Source organism: Salmo trutta, chromosome 25 (assembly GCF_901001165.1).
Source record: "Salmo trutta chromosome 25, fSalTru1.1, whole genome shotgun sequence".
Classification (NCBI taxonomy): Eukaryota; Metazoa; Chordata; class Actinopteri; order Salmoniformes; family Salmonidae; genus Salmo; species Salmo trutta.
In genome coordinates, this window is record NC_042981.1 from 36,186,617 (window position 1) to 36,195,753 (window position 9,137).

Genomic DNA, 9,137 nt, shown 5'->3' on the forward strand with positions numbered 1-9,137 from the left:
TATTTTCATCATTGTGTCAAGATATAGTACTAAAACACTTTAGTGTCTCCCTTGATCCTAGGTCCTGGCAGAGTTGTGCAGACTCAGGACAACGGAGCTTTGGTGGAATAGGCAGATTTAAAGAGGAGTCCATAATTTGCTTTCTAATGACCATGATCTTTTCCTCAAAGAAGTTCATGAATTTATTACTGCTGAAGTGAAAGTCATCCTCTCTTGGGGAATGCTGCTTTTTCGTTAGCTTTGCGACAGTATCAAAAATAAATTTTGGATTGTTCTTATTTTCCTCAATTAAGTTGGAAAAATAGGATGATCGAGCAGCACTGAGGGCTCTTCGATACTGCACAGTACTGTCTTTCCAAGCTAGTCGGAAGACTTCCTGTTTGGTGTGGCGCCATTTCCGTTCCAATTTTCTGGAAGGACTTGGTATTTTACCAAATAGGGCTATCTTCTGTATACCACCCCTACCTTGTCACAACACAACTGATTGGCTCAAACGCATTAAGAAGGAAATAAATTATTTAACAAGGCAGACCTGTTAAATGAATGCATTCCAGGTGACTACCTCATGAAGCTGGTTGAGAGAATGCCAAGAATATGCAAAGCTGTCATCAAGGCATAGGGTGGCTACTTTGAAGAATATAACATCTAAAATATATTTTTTATTTGATTTGTATAACACTTTTTTGGTTACTACATGATTCCATATGTGTTATTTCATAGTTTTGATGTCTTCACTATTATTCTACAGTGTAGAAAATTGTAAAAATAAAGAAAAACTCTTAAATGAGTAGGTGCGTCCAAACTTTTGACTGGTACTGTATATAAAACAATTTTTTTAATCAAAAACATTCTTTGAATGTTATATAAATGTTAGAAAAAACCCTAACTAGAACTTAATTTGAATATTAGCTAATGTACTGTAAATGTTCACGGTTTGTTGGGCTGGCAGTCATAAATGTAACTTTAAAAGTAAACCCAGACCTTTCTCTGTCCAGCTTGGTAAAACATGGTTGGCAAATAGGCAACAGTTTTGGCTCGCTTGCTAAATTGTACAGCCAGAATTTTGTCTATATCATTTATGAAACCATAATGTGATATATAACAGGATTTGATGTTGCATGCAATTTCAATTGCGTTTGAGTTGCTTCGTGTATCAGCAAAATTGCTTGAGATGATGTCACTTGCAACTTGCATCTGCAACAGAAATTGCATCCAAATTGCTTCGAGTGACACTGGCTTAACAGAACAAAGAAACGTCTCTACATATATGTAGTGACCATAACAGAACAAAGAAACGTCTCTACATATATGTAGTGAGCCGCCGCCAAGTATAGATGCCCACCCGGACTCTCCCCTATAGGTTCAGGTTTAGGGCCGGGAGTCCGCACCTTTGGGGGGGGGGGGGTACTGTCACGCCCTGACCTGAGAGAGAGGGTTTGTTTCTCTGTGTGGTTAGGTCAGAGTGTGGGGTGGGCATTCTATGTGTTGTATTTCTTTGTGTTGGGCCGAGTAGGGTTCCTAACCAGGCAGCTGTCTATCGTTGTCTCTGATTAGGAACCATACTTAGGCAGCCTGTTTTTCCTTTGGGTTTTGTGGGTAGTTGTTTTCCGTTTAGTTGTAAGTACCTGACGGAACTGTCGGCTGTCATTTTTGTTTTATTTGTAAAGTGTTCATTTTTTGCATTAAACTCAAGATGAACATATTCCACGCTGCACCTAGGTCTACTCATTTCGAAGCATGTGACATTAACAGAACAAAGAAACGTCTCTACATATATGTAGTGACCGTAACAGAACACAGAAACATCTCTACATATATGTAGTGACTGTAACAGAAAAAAGAAACGTCTCTACATACAGTGAGGGAAAAAAGTATTTGATCCCCTGCTGATTTTGTACGTTTGCCCACTGACAAAGAAATGATCAGTCTATAATTTTAATGGTAGGTTTATTTGAACAGTGAGACAGAATAACAACAAAAAATCCAGAAAACGCATGTCAAAAATGTTATAAAATGATTTGCATTTTAATGAGGGAAATAAGTATTTGACCCCTCTGCAAAACATGACTTAGTACTTGGTGTCAAAACGATTGTTGGCAATCACAGAGGTCAGACGTTTCTTGTAGTTGGCCACCAGGTTTGCACACATCTCAGGAGGGATTTTGTCCCACTCCTCTTTGCAGATCTTCTCCATGTTATTAAGGTTTCGAGGCTGACGTTTGGCAACTCGAACCTTCAGCTCCCTCCACAGATTTTCTATGGGATTAAGGTCTGGAAACTGGCTAGGCCACTCCAGGACCTTAATGTGCTTCTTCTTGAGCCACTCCTTTGTTGCCTTGGCTGTGTGTTTTGGGTCATTGTCATGCTGGAATACCCATCCACGACCCATTTTCAATGCCCTGGCTGTGGGAAGGAGGTTCTCAACCAAGATTTGACAATACATGGCCCCGTCCATCGTCCCTTTGATGCGGTGAAGTCGTCCTGTCCCCTTAGCAGAAAAACACCCCCAAAGCATAATGTTTCCACCTCCATGTTTGACGGTGGGAATGGTGTTCTTGGGGTCATAGGCAGCATTCCTCCTCCTCCAAACACAGCGAGTTGAGTTGATGCCAAAGAGCTCCATTTTGGTCTACTGACCACAACACTTTCACCCAGTTGTCCTCTGAATCATTCAGATGTTCATTGGCAAACTTCAGATGGGCATGAATATGTGCTTTCTTGAGCAGGGGGACCTTGCGGGCGCTGCACGGATTTCAGTCCTTCACGGGCGTAGTGTGTTACCATTGTTTTCTTGGTGACTATGGTCCCAGCTGCCTTGAGATCATTGACAAGATCCTCCCGTGTAGTTCTGGGCTGATTCCTCACCGTTCTCATGATCATTGCAACTCCACGAGGTGAGATCTTTCATGGAGCCCAGGCCGGGGAGATTGACAGTTATTTTGTGTTTCTTCCATTTGAGAATAATCGCACCAACTGTTGTCAACCTTCTCACCAAGCTGCTTGGCGATGGTCTTGTAGCCCATTCCAGCCTTGTGTAGGTCAACAATCTTGTCCCTGACATCCTTGGAGAGCTCTTTGGTCTTGGCCATGGTGGAGAGTTTGGAATCTGATTGATTAATTGCTTCTGTGGACAGGTGTCTCTTATACAGGTAACAAACTGAGATTAGGAGCACTCCCTTTAAGAGTGTGCTCCTAATCTCAGCTCATTACCTGTATAAAAGACACCTGGGAGCCAGACGTCTTTCTGACTGAGAGGGGGTCAAATACTTACTTCCCTCATAAATGCAAATCAATTTATAACATTTTTGACATACGTTTTTTTGGAATTTTTTTTGTTGTTATTCTGTCTCTCACTGTTCAAATAAACCTACCATTAAAATTATTGACTGATCCTTTCTTTATTCAGTGGGCAAAACATACAAAATCAGCAGGGGATCAAACACTTTTTTCCCTCACTGTATATGTAGTGACCGTAACAGAACAAAGAAACATCTCTACATATATGTAGCGACCGTAACAGAACAAAGAAACGTCTCTACATATATATATATTTATGTATTTAACCTTTATTTAACTAGACAAGTCAGTTAAGAACAAATTCTTACTTACAATGACGGCCCACCAAAAGGCAAAATGCCTCCTGGGATTAAAAAATAAAAAAATATGTAGGGGACTGTAACAGAACACAGAACCCTATCCAGGTCTAGATCCCTGAAGAGACGGTAACAGTGTGTGAGTCCTGTGTTATTTCCTATAGTTCCAGATCTATATGGTAGTGAGTGTAACAGTGTGTGAGTCCTGTGTTATTTCCTATAGTTCCAGATCTATATGGTAGTGAGTGTAACAGTGTGTGAGTCTGTGTTATTTCCTATAGTTCCAGATCTATATGGTAGTGAGTGTAACAGTGTGTGAGTCCTGTGTTATTTCCTATAGTTCCAGATCTATATGGTAGTGAGTGTAACAGGTGTGAGTCCTGTGTTATTTCCTATAGTTCCAGATCTATATGGTAGTGAGTGTAACAGTGTGTGAGTCCTGTGTTATTTCCTATAGTTCCAGATCTATATGGTAGTGAGTGTAACAGTGTGTGAGTCCCTGTGTTATTTCCTATAGTTCCAGATCTATATGGTAGTGAGTGTAACAGTGTGTGAGTCCTGTGTTATTTCCTATAGTTCCAGATCTATATGGTAGTGAGTGTAACAGTGTGTGAGTCCTGTGTTATTTCCTATAGTTCCAGATCTATATGGTAGTGAGTGTAACAGTGTGTGAGTCCTGTGTTATTTCCTATAGTTCCAGATCTATATGGTAGTGAGTGTAACAGTGTGTGAGTCCTGTGTTATTTCCTATAGTTCCAGATCTATATGGTAGTGAGTGTAACAGTGTGTGAGTCCTGTGTTATTTCCTATAGTTCCAGATCTATATGGTAGTGAGTGTAACAGTGTGTGAGTCCTGTTTATTTCCTATAGTTCCAGATCTATATGGTAGTGAGTGTAACAGTGTGTGAGTCCTGTGTTATTTCCTATAGTTCCAGATCTATATGGTAGTGAGTGTAACAGTGTGTTGAGTCCTGTGTTATTTCCTATAGTTCCAGATCTATATGGTAGTGAGTGTAACAGGTGTGAGTCCTGTGTTATTTCCTATAGTTCCAGATCCTATATGGTAGTGAGTGTAACAGTGTGTGAGTGGTACGTTCTCTCCGTGGGTAAACACACCACTACTTTAATTACACAGCTATCTTGTTCCACGGTGATAAATGGCTAATTGCTTAATACTCTAATCAGTGTTCCTTCTTTGCGGTTTAGATAAACTGTGACAGAGCCATTAATACCACATGCTCTTTTCACTCAGCCGCCAAACGGCTGGCTGCGGCAGATTCTCCTGTGCTGCCGCGTGCAGGCTCCGTGGCTCCGCTGAGCGATGCGGCATCCATCACAGGGCCACGGTGACATAAAGATGCCTGACGCTCGCTAACTCACTTAGGGACGGCAGCTGTTGCTGAGCCGGGCTCGGTGGCGATTCCCAGGGCGCATCACTTCAGCTTCAATGACTTGCAAATAAACAGACTCAACAGTTTTCCAAATAGCTTTCTCCTCGCCTCCCCAGCAGCAGCAACCAGCCCCCACCACACACACACCACACCACACACACACACACCACACACACACACACACACACACACACACACACACACACACACACACACACACACACGCGGCCCGATCTTCCCTTTCACTTCCTTTCTGGATGCCTCTGATATTTACAGGGTGTTTTTTCATCTTCACCACCTCCCTCCCTTCCTCCCTCTCTTCCTCCCTCTCTTCCTCCCTCTCTTCCCAACTTCCTCAGGGAACTGTGAACTTCGACACTGTGACCTGGTGCTTACAGTGACCGTGTCAATTCCCTCCCTCCATCCATCCTTTCTACCTCCCCTCTCCTCCTCTTCCTCCTCCTTCTATCCTCCATCCAGGCAGTCAAGAGATAGAGAGGGAGGGAGGGAGGGAGTAGGCACTCTAGTCTGATATATCCTCTAAAGCTAAACTTCAGTTCTTTCATATCTGTCTTTCAACAGAAAACACAATCCCTCTGTATTAGCATAGACACACACACACACACATCACACACACACACACACACACACACAAACACACACAGTACACCGCTGTAGCTAATCTTCAGATTGATGATGGATTTGCATACATTCATTAGAGCGCAGGGGACTCGTGCCGACAGAAGGTGCTTAGGCAGTGTGAATTAAGGTTCATTCACTTAATGAAAGTAAATATTAGCCTGCAATGAACAACTGATAAAAATGTGTATCGTGGATTACGCTAGCCTTACGGCTACTAAACACCCAACTTAAAACAAACAAAACACTTTTAAATACCTGAATATGGTATCCTCTCTTTAACTTCATACACATGCATACACGTCCACATGTCCCAGACACACTGAACACACACACACACACCGAACACACACACATTTTCAAAGTCACAGACACGGCAGGGAACAAGCACTCCATACGTATCGAATAACAGAGACTTACACTATTATATTTATATTCCTGTGCACTCTGCATTACTGAGGGGACTGGGGGCATGCGGCAACACACACAGACATCACACCACCCCCCCACACACACGCATACACACACGCACACCACACACACCACTACACACACGCACACACACACACCACTCACACACACACACGCACATCACACCACCCCCCACCACACGCATACACACCACACACACCCACACCACACACCACACTACACACACACACACGCACACACACACACACACACACACCACCCCCCCCACACACACGCATACACACGCACACCACACACACACTACCCACACGCACACCACGCACACCACACCACACACACACACACACACACACACACACACATCACACCACCCCCACACACACGCATACACACACGCACATGCACACACACCACACACACACTACACACACACGCACACGCACACACACACACACACTATTCCCCCACACACACGAATGCACACACACACATCACACCATCCCCCTCTTCTGATAGAGTGAGGGATGGAGGACATGAAGGAGAGACGGATGGAGACGGATGGAGACAGAACGTGAGAGAACGTAAGAGAGAGAGAGAGAGAGAGAGAAAGAGAGAGAGAGAGCAGGTAAAGCAAAGGTAAAAACAGGCTGAACATGAGACTGTATTGATTGCCCCTCACAGCTGTGTGTGTGTGTGTGTGTGTGTGTGTGTGGTGTGTGTGTGTGTGTGTGTGTGTGTGTGTGTGTGTGTGTGTGTGTGTGTGTGTGTGTGTGTGTACTATAATATGTTTGAAGATCTTCACTCAAAGACCTCCCACGAACAGTCCAGGGTAATCCACTCAAATGGGTCCAAACCTGTGCCAAGCAACACTTGAAAACCATATGCTAAAGGCTGTGTGGGTTTGTCCCTGTTGAGTGATTGTTGCTTATTAAGAGTGGGTTGGTAATCTATTTCCTTGCCTCAGTTCCTTACTTTCCCCAGTACTTTGTGGATTAGTGTTTGATTTGAATCCACAGCCCAACTCTAACCCTGGGTCTCCAACACAGCGGGTAACAGCTAGCAGCTAGCAGCTAGGTGCTAATGTAATGGTGGAGGATGTTGTGGGCCATTAAGGTAACTCAATAGAAAAGACATCATCATAAACACATTAAAAGGAAACGTATTCATCTGTTCAGCCTCCACTCCGTCCTCTCTAAACCACCCAGACGGAATTAAATGCACTTGTGTCTGTCTGTCTGCCTGTTTGCCTGTCTGTCTGTCAGGTTGATTGGTTCCCAGTGGTGATGAGAGAGTTTTGGCAGAACATGTGAGGACGTACGAGGGATAATCAAGCATGGCGCCACCACACACACACACACACACACCACACACAACACACACACACACACACACACACACACACACCACACACACAACAACACACAAGCCCAAATAAAAATAAAAAACACACACGCGCCAGCTCGCATGCACAACACACACCCAGCCTCATCTCGTCGGGCTCAGGCTCAGCTCTTAAACTACAGGGATAATTTCCTCCAGCAAATGGTCATGGTGTCCTTGAAAGCATATTTGATTAATACATTTTTTCCCTCTCTCGTATTTCTTTTAGCATCATCACAGCCTGTTCCATCACCCGGGCTGATGATGGCGCCGCGTTAAGATAACACCCCCGGACAGAAAGGCTTTTAACACTTAAACAGCGAAAAAGGATATTCAGATTTGCCCTTCAACATTTGGGCCGGTGCACATACCGCACAGGCGTAGGGGGGAAGCGTTAGAGGAGAGCACACACACACACAGAGAGGGTAGCGAACTTAAGGAAGGGTGAGGGAGGGGGAAGTGGTTAAGAGACGCACACAGCAAGGCAGTGACTTATAAGAGGTTAGGAGCGACGGGAGGCCAAACGGCCGAGAGTCCACTAAACCATCTTCATCCTACAACAAACGAAACAACCTACAGTATATTGACACTCTCATGGGAGGAGGATGATAAGGCATTAGTCTCAAAACACTGTCGACTAAAACAGTAGCATTTGTTTGCGGTCTGTCTCCCCTGCATTCCCTGACACTCCAATATGATGGTCATGTAGATACAAGTTTTAATGTAACATAAACTGCAGATTAAACCAAATCTTCCTCACCGTCAAACACACACTCTAACTAAAGGACATGCAGGCTGGATGGAGTTATATTATATATATATCTTATAATCACCTTGACTCTGCAACCTGCGGCTTGCGTAAACCTGTATTTTAAATGTAAGATAAATGAAGTATTTAACAGGGAATCCGGTCAGGGATTAGTCATAAAGTTGAGGGTTTGTTTTGCTGTTTGCCGTCTTTGGTCTGACTGTCAAACCAGAGAGGTCTAGACAGAGAGTTCTGATCTGTGTGTGTGCGCGTGATAGTTTTAAATATGACCATACAGACAGTCCAGGTCATGGACTGTATGGATTGTACCTACCACGCCATGCTTGTTCCATGTTGTTTTTGTATTTGATTTGATATGATTTATTGCTGTGTTTTGGCCTCTTGGACAGGGTTGTTGAGAACTGGTTCTGAGAACTGGTTCTGAGAACTGGTTCTGAGAACTGGTTCTGAGAACTGGTTCTTAACTAAGTTGGCATGGTTAAATAAAGGTTAAATAAATAAATGTATATATGACTGATGTGGCTGTTTATACCACATTACCTTGAACAGGTTCAACTGATCACATTTTGATTTCCTCTGCTCTATTTCACCTTTTTCATTTCCCTTTCCCCCCCAGGCTCAAATTCAACAGCCCTGCCCCGAGGATGCACACGTGTGTGTGTGTGTTTGAGCCGGCAGACGGCCCTGTCTCCCAGCATTGCTGTTCCCCCGTGGAGTGTGTGTATGGTTCTTGACAGAGCAGAGTGTAAGGTGTGATAGATCGCACTTCAGGGACTCAATAATCACATCACCCTCTATCGCCTATCAGCTGGCCACCGCAGGACACCCTTCACATGGACACAGGGAGCCCCTCACACTCCCTCTCCTCTCTCTCTCTCTCTCCCTCTAACCCCTCTCTCTCTCTCTCTCCCTCTACCACTCTCTCTCTCCCTC